Source organism: Macrobrachium rosenbergii, chromosome 16, assembly GCF_040412425.1.
Source record: "Macrobrachium rosenbergii isolate ZJJX-2024 chromosome 16, ASM4041242v1, whole genome shotgun sequence".
In the NCBI taxonomy this organism is placed as follows: Eukaryota; Metazoa; Arthropoda; class Malacostraca; order Decapoda; family Palaemonidae; genus Macrobrachium; species Macrobrachium rosenbergii.
In genome coordinates, this window is record NC_089756.1 from 36,526,384 (window position 1) to 36,538,761 (window position 12,378).

The following is a 12,378-nucleotide window of genomic DNA, read 5'->3' on the forward strand; positions in this document are numbered from 1 at the left end:
CAAAAGCAACATTCGTCTTAGGGGCCGACGGAAAGACGAAACCGCAAGCTTGATCTATGGATGCGAAATCTTGATTCTGTCACTGTCTCGGAGACCCATTGGACACCTTCAGGCAGATCTCGAATTTGGTTTGAACATTTTTAGAGGGGAGGAAAAATTTCTGCTAATATTATTCTGTGTGCATTGATATTATAAGAGAAGAATCTGTAGATAGTTACTCCATCTTGTTTTCACCTTTATAGGAAATAATCTGTGAGTCATGTCCCACTTTCGAGATGAAATATCTACCTGACTTCAGGATTGTAGCAAGTTAACGTCTATGGTTCACCTTTTATTTTGTTTTTTGGGCTCTTATATCCATAATAATCTTTCATATTACAGCAAGAATTCATTCAAGTAACAACATGCTGATTTAGTTGCAAATTTACTGTCAGTAATAATTTTTTAATTTCTTTATAAACAACTGGTTAACTTTAATAAGAGGTATCACCGAATAACTCTAGATTTCAGTTGCATCATTTGCAATTAGTTCCAGCTACATGCAACTGTAAACAAATCATTCTAAGGTGGACCAATGAAACCTATTTTTTACGATAGGCAATAAACTAGACGTGGCCAAATAAACGAAAATTCTGAAAAATATTTTATATTTAGGGGCACTGGGCCGCAGAATAAAAATGAATGGGCAGCGAGATTGATGGACAGATGGATAAACTCCGGGAGCATATGTATGTGTGTATGATTGTGTAAATGCGGTTGGAGGGGGGGCAGGAGGGAGAGAGAGAGGGGGATGGGGGAGGGGTGTCAGGCACCACATGACAAAAGAACTCCAGTCTCGGGTCCCACATCTCTATGACGAATGGCTTCAGGCTGCTCTGTCCTTTGTGGGGAACCTACCACTACCACCACAGTGGTTGCACTCCGGTCAGAACTCGCGCTTCAAAAGATGAGTTAAAAGTATAAGAGAGAGAGAAAAGGAAGAAAGAAAGAAAGAAAGAAAAAAAAAGAACGAATCTAACAGGGGGGTCGGGCGGTCCAATTTGTTAATGTCCGGCAGCCCCCCCTCAACAAATGTCCATACCACTTGTCAAGTGATGGATCACAGTTTCAGTGTCAGCCCCTCCCATTTATTTCCGACTTTGATTTCTGTCGAGTTGACGATGTGTGAATTCGTTCTTCAAAGTCTTTTCCGTGCAGCAGCTCTTTAGATCTGCGCTCAAGAGTAATTAATTCATAGTGAAATGTAATGAAGGAATCAACGCGGTTTATAGATGGAGCGAAGACTGCGAAAGATAAATAAATAAACAATTACGAAAAGGCTTTTGCAATCTGGCTGGTGCGTTGACTCATGGGAACAAAACTGATGGATGGACAGAAGATATATATATATATATATATATATATATATATATATATATATATATATATATATATATATATATATATATATATATAGATAGATAGATAGATAGAGATAGATAGATAGATAGATAGATAGATAGATAGATAGATAGATAGATTTAGTAACGAGAAAGAGTAAGCACCCAAAGATAGCGAGACAACGAAAAAACAAGAAGGCTACACAGGCAAAGATGCGATGAAATCAAGATAATCTCATAACACAGTTTGCACTCTTTCGTTTTTTTGCCGAATATGTGTTCTCCATATTTACCCCTCCGCTTTCCCCAGTGGTGGTCAACGAAAGGGACCCGCCTGAGGGCAGAGGGGAGTAGGAAACCACGGTGGAACCTACGGACGGAGGAGCAGGCGGAACGTGCTGAATTTTCCCCTAAAAAGGACGCAGCCTTAGTTTATTGATGCTAGGACTTCGTGAGGTGGTACTAGTACGTGTAGGAGAATCCTTTTAGCCGTGGCCGAGGCTTTATTAAATAAATAGTTGTGACGCTCAAGACACTTGAACCAGTTACGAAAGGAGATGGTATTAAATGTCTTCTAAATCCCAGCTTGGGGTCAGTGTGTTCTGTGTCACTGGACGCTTAAGGACGGAAAACACACACACACACGTACACACATATATAATATATATACATAAACATGTATGTATGTATATATGACGCAAAACACACACATATATAATATATATACATAAACATGTATGTATGTACGTATGACGGAAAACACACATATATAATATATATACATACACATGTATGTATGTATGTATGCATGTGTATTTATGTGTATTATGTATGTATGTATACAGTATAAGAGAGAAGACCACCAAGGCTTTCTCAGAGTGAGGGGAGAAACACATCCATGTGGTCATTTGTACTGTAGATGCGGCAGGGGAGAGACCACACCATCATAACACACGTACACACACACGCACGAACGCGCCGTAATTAGCAAAATGCGGTATTTGTCACACCTCGGTGGAAGGCCTCGGGGCAGACTCCTCGATGCCCCAGGGGTATCGCACGGTCTCTTCTCTGACTTCGCAGGGGGGAGAGAGAGAGAGCAGTAAGTAATAGGCTGGTTTCTGCCGGGGCTTGGGAAGGGCGGGCGGGTCTCGCTCGGAAGGGAATGCTGAGGACGGTACCGTCGAAAGTTTGAAAAAAAAAGTAATAAGAGACTAATCAACATTTATCTCTTTTGAAGTATTTTGAAGTAGCGAGAGAGACTGGCATTGTCCTTAACAGTTAACGGTGGCAAAGACGCTTTGTCTTACAAAATTATTATCGAAGGTACCTATATTATTATTATTATTATTATTATTATTATTATTATTATTATTGGGAATGCTTTCAGCCTTCCCTTTTATCTACTTGTACTTAGTGTGTGTACGCATACAACCACTTCAGTATGGGTCTTGGAGAGAGAGAGAGAGAGAGAGAGAGAGAGAGAGAGAGAGAGAGAGAGAGTTACCATCCCACCAGAAGACGCCAAGAAGAGGGGAAGAAGACAAGTGAAAGATAATGCTCTCTCTCTCTCTCTCTCTCTCTCTCTCTCTCTCTCTCTCTCTCTCTCTCTCTCTCCGCTTTACCAAGTGACCGAAGAGCCATTCCATTTATCACTGTTCCTCAAGGGCGACTTGGCAAATACTCGAGCCATCGAAGAACAACTAAAATATCTTACACTTGGGAAGTCTCTCCCTCGCTCCCCGCGTCTCCTTTGTTTTTTCGGATTTTCGTTTTATTTATTCTGTTCTCTGCTTCACACAGCCTTTCAAAATCGTTATTTTGTTTCACAGAACATCGTTTTGTGAAAGATCGTAAACATATTGTACCCTGGGCGATATGAATAATTTAATCATTATTATTATTATTGACGGTAAATGCCGGCGTAAACAAACGGTCAGTCGAGATTCATAAAAAAAGAAACCTCCCACAGAAGCCGGCCCAATTTAATAACGAGAACAGTTAATACGTGCATAAAAAGTAATGAATGCCAGATTTACATGTTATTCCTGTCAGAGCAAATGACAATCATCCTTACGGCGTCCTCGCTCAGACGTAATTCTCATCTGCGACCGTCGACGTAAAACCCTCCCCTTGCGACATTCCTCGCGAGTCATCTGAAACGCGTTAGTACCCCGGGGTAGCGAGCGAGGACCTTGCAGCTCCAAACATCGAAGGAGGAGGAGGAGGAGAATGTCTAGTCTCCCCACTGTCCATATGTCGGACCGAAGGCAAACCCAAAGGCCGTGGGGCAGCGGCAGCAGACCCTCTTTCTCGAGGGCAAGAAGGGAGAAGACACTTGGACATGTCGCACACTGACATAAAACACATCAGTTTCTGGGTCCTTCAAGGAATTCCGAGGGACGGGGGTTACCTCGGGTCCATCGACAGAAGTCGTAGAGAGAGAGAGAGAGAGAGAGAGAGAGAGAGAGAGAGAGAGAGAGAAAGCTAGACGCGATGGACAGCGGGTCCGTGTTTTTTTTCTTTACTCATCATTGACAATGTTAGGATTTGATGACGGCTGTCTTTTTCAGAGGTTACTAATAGAATGAGTTAGTAGCGTACTAAAATACAATATCGCTTGCCTTCTGTGCAGACAAACTTTTTCTATGACGTCAACTTAATCAATTAAGCATCAAAAAAGGAATAACCGATCTTATCAAAGTTGAAATTACCTGAATCTGTCCATATGAAAAATTATGAAGTTGGGAACGTATTCTATTTTAGTCAACATGACCTCAAGATCTGTCTCGCAAGAAGGTGCCATTATGCCATTACAACCCCCGCGCATACAACCGCACTGACTTATTATTTGTCAACAACAACGACAAAAACAACAAGCATATGACTCTAAGCCCCACCGAAATCCGAGGGAGATCTTGCAACGTCCAAGGAGCCATCGAGATCTAAGGGAAGCCGATGCCTAGATTCGTTTCCCCCTTCGGCCTGCTGCGGACCAGGGCAAGTAGGACTGGTGGTGACACTGTTCCTTTGTCCTTGGGTATATCTTTCCACTACTCCGCAATCCTTTTTCTTCTTTAACCCCGCCACCCTTTTCTTCGTCTTCTTCATCTTCTTCTTCTTCTTCTTCTTCTCCGTGTTGTCTTGAAGCCGCGGGATCATTTGTCCCTTAACATAACTTCGCGGCGACCTCCCAGGATGGGGTTTCTTGTGAGAGTGTTAATTGCATCCATGTGGCGCTCTCTCTCTCTCTCTCTCTCTCTCTCTCTCTCTCTCTCTCTCTCTCTCTCTCTCTTAATATGCGCGAACTTCAATCCGTTCTACTAACATGAAGAGTCTTCGAAAATAGTAGCCAAATATTCTTGGACCTTTCATTGCCTCCAATGCCCTCTCTCTCTCTCTCTCTCTCTCTCTCTCTCTCTCTCTCTCTCTCTCTCTCTCTCTCTCTCTTTAATTAAATATGCATGAGCCTCAATCCGTTCTGCAAACATGAAGATAATGAGAAGATAGTAGCCAAATATTTTAGGACTTTTCATTGCCTACAATGCTCTCTCTCTCTCTCTCTCTCTCTCTCTCTCTCTCTCTCTCTCTCTAAATATGCATGAGCCTCTCGTTCTACTAACATGAAGATAACGAGAAAATAGTAGCCAAATATTTTCTCTACAATGCCCTCTCTCTCTCTCTCTCTCTCTCTCTCTCTCTCTCTCTCTCTCTCTCTCTAAATATGCATGAGCCTCAATCCGTTCTACTAACATGAAGATAACGAGAAAATAGTAGCCAAATATTTTAAGACCTTTCATTATCGCTGAAAAACATCATTTAATGAAACACTAACAGCAAGGTGTCGAAGGCTGTACGGGTCCGAGGAATCTCCGAAAACACACGAGACACAAAAAAACATGCTAACAAGACGAGCAAACAAAAGAGTTCCTCCTCCTCCTCCTCCTCCTCCTCCTCCTCCTCCTCCTCCTCCCCTCCCCAAACATCCTCCTCCTCTCCCCAAACATCATGCCAATAAATACCGCGAGTATAAAAAAAAAAAAAAAAACTCCGTCCAGGAAATGCACGAATGAGAAAAGTACAATAGAAGTAAAGGAAAGGACGAACGCAGTAAGTAACCGTAAGTAAATAAACACAATGTCCGTTGGACACTTGAAAAGTGAAGTGTGTAACACATGTGGGTGTGTGGATTATGCACAACAAATTGGAGAGAGTTAGCTTTTGTCCACCACAGATGACGTAAAGTAAGCAATTGGTGGCTCTCTCTCTCTCTCTCTCTCTCTCTCTCTCTCTCTCTCTCTCTCTCTCTCTCTCTCTCTCCTTCTTCCTTCACGGTCCTTGGCACCTCGACTCTCATCATTATTTATGATTCTTGCTTCCTTCCCTCACCCCAAAAAAAATTTTTGTTTTTTGTTTTAGAGCGTTATTTTAGAAATGGAAATTTGGAACTGAGTTAATAAGGGTACTAAGTTGGAAGAATAACTTGCATTGCTGTTGATAATTATTCATCATTCATGATTCATTCATTCATCATTCATTATTCATTCATTCATCATTCACGATCAATTTGTAGAGGCGCGAGGATGGCATTAGGAACCTCATTCTGATATTTTCCTAAGTCACCAACTTTGAGCTGGTAAGTAAATAAATAAATATATAAATAAGTAAATAAATATATAAATAAATGAATAAATACATAAATAAACAAATAAAAAGCGTAAAAAACGCAATTTTTTATGTAAATAACAATAAGAGTATGTTGAACAACAAAAGCACCAGGAATATTTCAAATACTGACCTCATCATTTACCATTATTTCTTAACCCCCTCCTACCTCATATTATGCCCAAGCTCTCCCTTCCTGTAACGTGCCCAGTTACCCTCATTTCCTCCTCCTCCTCACTGTTCCCCCACCCCCCTAAAACATGGGTACCCGCTATAACGCCCCCCCTTAGACTGGGCAGCATCTCGTCAAGAATCACCCCACCCGACTGGCACATACACAAGCGCACAAAACCACATGGAGAGGAGCACACAAACACACAAACACACACATGAAAATTCATTCATATAAACACACCACACACCCACACAAACATATACACACAATCGCACAAAGCAGGGAAACAAACACAAAACACATACACGCATAACCAAACAAATAAGGAAAACAAACATCCACAAAACCACACATACGCTTAACCATACGAAAATGGAAACAAACACGCTTAGAAAAACACACGAGTGTATATAAACGTGTACACATAAACACAAACATACACACACTAACATAGTTACACAAGCATGAGCAATAAGCAAGCACAATCAAGGTGGCACATGTTTCACGCATTAAAGCACATTTGAACGCGCACGCAAAACGGCGCTTGAAAACACCAGCGTGCTTGCAGTCGAACACAGAATACGAACGAGAACAAGCACACGCGACATACGCACATGGGCGTGCGCAAATGCACACGCGCGCGTGTACGCGTCTCCGAAGCGGGCAAAAGCTCCTTCCCCCAATAGGGCCGAAGTGTGACCGCTGTTTGTCTTAAGGATTTGCATAATTGGAGACAGCATGCGAGAACAATCAACGCCACTCTTTTACATGTTATTAGTTTCACCGTGATTTTCCAAAAAGATGGAAGAAGGGAGGAAGTGAATAGAAGGGAATATGTCGGGTTGATATATCAATTTTTATATTTGTCATTTGTCACAAGTTTTATGTATTTTAGTTTCATGATTTTCCAAAAAGATGGAAGAAGGGAGGAAGTGAGTTTATGTATGTTGATATATCAATTTTTGATATGTCAGGTTTTAGGTATATCAGTTTTATTATGTTATTATGACTTTCAAAAGATGGAAGAAATATTTATATCATGTTGATATATCAATTTTTGTATATGTCACTTTTAGGTATATCAAGTTTTATGTATGTCACTTTTAGATATGTCAGGTTTCATATATATCACTTTTAGATATATCAGCTTTAAATATTTCGCTTTTAGATATATTGACTTTTATATGTTTATGACTTTTAGATATATCAACTTTTATATACAGTATGTATCGCTTTTAGATATATCAACTTTTATATACAGTATGTATCGCTTTTAGATATATCAACTTTTATATATATATCGCTTTTAGATATAATTCGACTTTTACATGTACCACTTTTAGTTATATCAACTTTTTTATATGTCACTTTTAGTTATATCAGCTTTTATAGATATCACTTTTAGATATATCAACTTTTATATATATAACGTTTTTTAAGAGCAATTTTTCAAAGCTGTTATCAGGTTTATAAATGTGATCAAGTCAAAAAACCCAAGTTGACGATTTAAAAAAAAAAAAGAAACTCCATATTTTAATTTTAAAAAAAAAAAAAAAAACTTGAGGAATTCTAAGCAAAACGAATCAGTTACATTATTAAAGGTCTATCCCACACCTTCAGCACAAATAAAACAAAAACAAAACAAAAACACTAAAAAAAATGAAAATAAAAAGAAACAGGGGTTGAAGAATGACGCATAAGTGTCAGTGCCTCAGTATCTTTTACCATTCGCCTGAGGCACTTGAAGCACGTAAAGGAAAGGAGTGAGGGGAAAGATTGGGAAGGGGTGAGGGGAGGGGGTGAAGGGGTCTTTGACACTTCCAGGGGGTTGAGGAGGAGGAGGAGGAGGAGGAGGAGGAGGGGAGGGAGGGATAGAGAGAGGGAAAATGGCTACGGGGGAGGATGGGCATAAAAATGAAAAGGATGCTTAAGGCACTATGTGGGGTTGCGAGTTGGGAGGGGTGGGAAAGGGAGGGAGCGTGAGGAGGAGGGGGGAGAGTTAGGTCATCAATGGGTAAGGGGGAAAGAGATTGCGCGGGAAAGAGGGTAAGAAAAAAGGATTTTGAGGAATACTAATTACCCAAAATGTTGTTGGAAATCTGTTGCAAATTATTGTCAGCACTCTTGAGCGAGTGATATACATACGAGAGAGAGAGAATCAAAAAGAGAGAGAGAGAGAGAGAGAGAGAGAGAGAGAGAGAGAGAGAGAGAGAGAGACAGAGACAGAGAAATCTGCAGTGATATGATTATGCAAGAGTGTACCCCCTTTTCATTTCCTTTATCACAGGGGAAGAGAGAGAGAGAGGGGGGGAGGGAGATTCATATTGATATGATTATGCAAGGATGTCCCATTTTCATATCCTTTATCGCACAGAGAGAGAGAGAGAGAGAGAGAGAGAGAGAGAGAGAGAGAGAGAGAGAGAGAGAGAGAGGTGGAAATGAGTTTAATGAGGGCGGAAAAGAAGAGGCAGCAGCAGCAGCAGCAAGCAGGAGATCTGCTTGTCCTTGAAGAAGATCCTATCAAGCATCATTGGCGTGACACCCCACCACGAGCAAGCAAGCAAGCAAGCAGGAGGAGGAGAAGGAGGAGGAGGAGGAGGACGTGGCGAGTGACGTGGAGGAGGAGAAGGAGGAGAGAGAGAGGAGAGAGAGAGAGAGAGAGAGAGAGAGAGAGAGAGAGAGAGAGACGCGACAAAGAAGCGACATGGAAGAAGATGGTTCGGAAGAGACCTCCAATGAGCAGGCAACGAGTGTCAACGAGCCCAAGTGAGCTCTATTGAGCACGGCCCCCTAGACACGTGCCTCGTAATGCTAAACATGCTGGCTGGCATGGCAGGGCATGGCAGGTCCGTGAGAGAGAGAGAGAGAGAGAGAATGTCTGACATGATGTGGAAGCACTTCTTAAGAATGAAGAGGTTTACGCGAATGGAAATTTAACATCAAGAGCTGATGTCATCCAGTCAAATCAAAGAGAGAGAGAGAGAGAGAGAGAGAGAGAGAGAGAATATCTGACGTGATGTGGCAGTACTGTTTGGGAATGGAGAAATTTGTACGAGTGGGAATTTCACATCAACAGCTGATGTCATCCAGTATAAGCAAAATAAAACAAGAAAATTTGAATTTGAGTGAAGGATGCCATTTATGAAATGTAAGTTCTTGTCATTCTTGATTATGCTAAGTAAAAGGGATGATAAATGTCTATTATAATGTTTTGTTATATAAATATATATACACATATGCATATAGATTGATCTAGCCCTCATTCAATAAAAGGCATTGCAATAAAAGTACCTAAATGAAGCCGTGTTCACTTTGAGGTCTCAAAACCAAACAAACACAACTGCGCGATCGTAAGGAGCGTGTTTGTTTACGAAAATAAACAAATTTTTTTTTTTTTGGGGGGAGGAACTCTGCCGCGATACCAAACGAATGAGACATGAAAGGGCGTACCAAGGACCTCCGGTTCAGTGCGTGTTTTTCATTAAAACAAGCGCTTTGCTTCAAACAACAAACGACGCGTTTGTCGACGGAGCTGCTGCAATGCATACATCATCTACTTTTCTGGTTACGCTCGCGAGGTAACCGAGAATTAAATTCCGAGAGGGAAATGAATATCGGAGCATTTATCGGAAGCCAGGAGGTCTCTACGACCAAAAAAATTCGAAAATCTGTCAAAATATCAAGAACTAACAAATGACTGATGGCCCCATACGCAGACGTTCGGGTATCAACTTCCCAAAATCCTGCACCCCCTTGGGCCGTGCATGGACTGGGCATATTTTCCCATCGGTGAATAAACCTCCCCCTCTTACCCAATCGCTACCCCTTCCTCCCCTCCCCCAACAACACACCCCCTCACCCCGGACAACAATCGTGGAAGAAACGATCTCCCAGACACCACAAAGAAAACAACTGGACAAAATTTAAAAAGCGACCATAAAGTTGGCGAAGAACCCCACCTTCCCTCCCTCCCCCTTCCCCTTCTTTGCTAGCAACATCCACCCTCTCCTCCTCCTACCCCTCCTCCTCCTCCTCCCCCCACAACAAACTCTCTTCCGCCCTCTTGGTCAACTAACCCCCCCCCCCTTCTCACCTCACACCCCTGCGTACCCAGTACCCCCACCGCCACCACCACCACACAGTCGTAATCAACCCCTACCACACCCACGCGAAGACCCACACCCACACACCCACACACGCACCCTCTCCTGCCCCATCCATACTCGACCACCCCCGCAAATAGCGCGCTGGGTGGAGGCGACAATGATGACTGAGTTTTTGTGTGATCATCTGCGCCCTTAATGGCCGCCGGAGAAAACGTCTGTGGGGCGTCGGAATGGGACGCTAAAAGGTATATGGGTGGGACTGTGGGTACCTATGGGAAGGAAGAGCCCCACCCACGGGGCATTATATGTGCCACCAATACGTTTGGGCACCGGTGGGAGGATGAGAAGGAAATCGTGAATTCGAAAAGGAATGCATTTGAAATCAAACGCGAAGGCAGGACAACGGCGAGAGATTCCATTAAGTCAATATGATTATAATGTTTGATTTCGGATTTGAATTACGATTGAGAGACCGAATTTCTGTAGGTTTATAGTACAAAATTGAGAAAAAAAAAAAACTACATAAACGAAATACTGCCTGCAAAACTTCCGTGTAAAACAGACATTTCTCCATTTGTATTATACAGAATTAATGAGAAATATAAAAAAACTAAATAAACGAATTACAGAAAATGTACAAAATAAAAAGCATTACAAAATCCATCAATTGGTTTATGAATGACAGAACACCACCAAAATAACAGCGGTTTTAAAACCGGGCACGATATCAATAGGTTGGTAGGTGTGGTGGGGGCAGGAGGGGTATTTATAGGACCACTGACCGTTGTGTGCCCCCAACGTCACAGGTCAGAGGAGAAAACATTTATCTAGCATTTCAATTGTGAATATTAGAGCGCCATTGTCGCTTTTTCTTGGCGCAGCTGTCTTTTAATAAAAATTCCCAGGATTTGTGTGTGTGTGTGTGTGTGTGTGTGCGTGTGTGTGTCTCGAGGCTTTCACTGTGAAGGGTACGCTATATGTATATTGAAATGCACATTTTTGGATTTGAGAATTTGCATATATATAAATATACTGATATATATATATATTATATATATATTTATATATATATATATTTATATATACCTGTTTTATATTGTGTATATATATAAATATATATATATATATATATATATATATATATATATATATATATATTTATATATATACCTGTTTATATTGTGTATATATATAAATATATATATATATATATATATATATATATATATATATAGATATATATATATATATATATATATAGTACAATCCGGATTCGTGAATATTTCAGTATAAAAATTTTCCTACAATTAGGAAAACCTTGAATCGCACAAACACCCACGAGAGAGAGAGAGAGAGAGAGAGAGAGAGAGAGAGAGAGAGAGAGAGAGAGAGAGAATGCTAATCATAGGACGCCAGTCATAAACGGATAAACGAATTAAAACGTAGGCAGCGGCCGGTGAGCAAGACCGCGGTCGCATATGCTAATGGTGTCAGTGCGCCGGAGAGCGTTATTTCAATACGCGCTCTTGTAATGACGCTCAAAGAACGTGAGCGCGAGCGCTAAAGGAAGCGGCTACGGGCATGCGTCGTTCAGGAGCCACGTGCCTTATGAGAAAACCGTTCCGGCCGGGTGCGCGCCTAATTCCTTCCCGCCAACGCTTCCCGTTTTCTATGGGGCGGAGGTCCGTTCTCTACGGCGGATCTATTCATATGATTCGTTCTCGTTGCAGGCAAATGCAGATGGATACATTATTATTATTATTTATTGACATGTTCTCGAAGATACACGCGAATCGTTGCTACGTTTCATTTACCTGTAGAAAAACGTTATTATTTTTTTTTGGGGGGGGGCGGTCAAAAGTGCGATAAATTAATGAAACGGAACGGAGGGACACGGAAGAATAGAGAGAAGACACCTGGTTGCGCTGAAAAGACGAAGGTAATTTCAAAGCATTACATCATTCGTTGGTGCCGGCTGTCGGATAATAAAGCAAAAAAAAAAAAATAAAAAAAATAAATAAATAAAAATAAATAAACAAATAAAAAAAGTGAG

General features: G+C 41.3%; 1 protein-coding gene across 1 annotated transcript in view; it reads right to left on the minus strand.

Moving 5' to 3' along the window:
• Positions 1–12,378, minus strand: part of LOC136847306 (B-cell lymphoma/leukemia 11A-like) — a 100,133-nt gene that overhangs the window by 63,893 nt on the left and 23,862 nt on the right. The window lies entirely within an intron of this gene.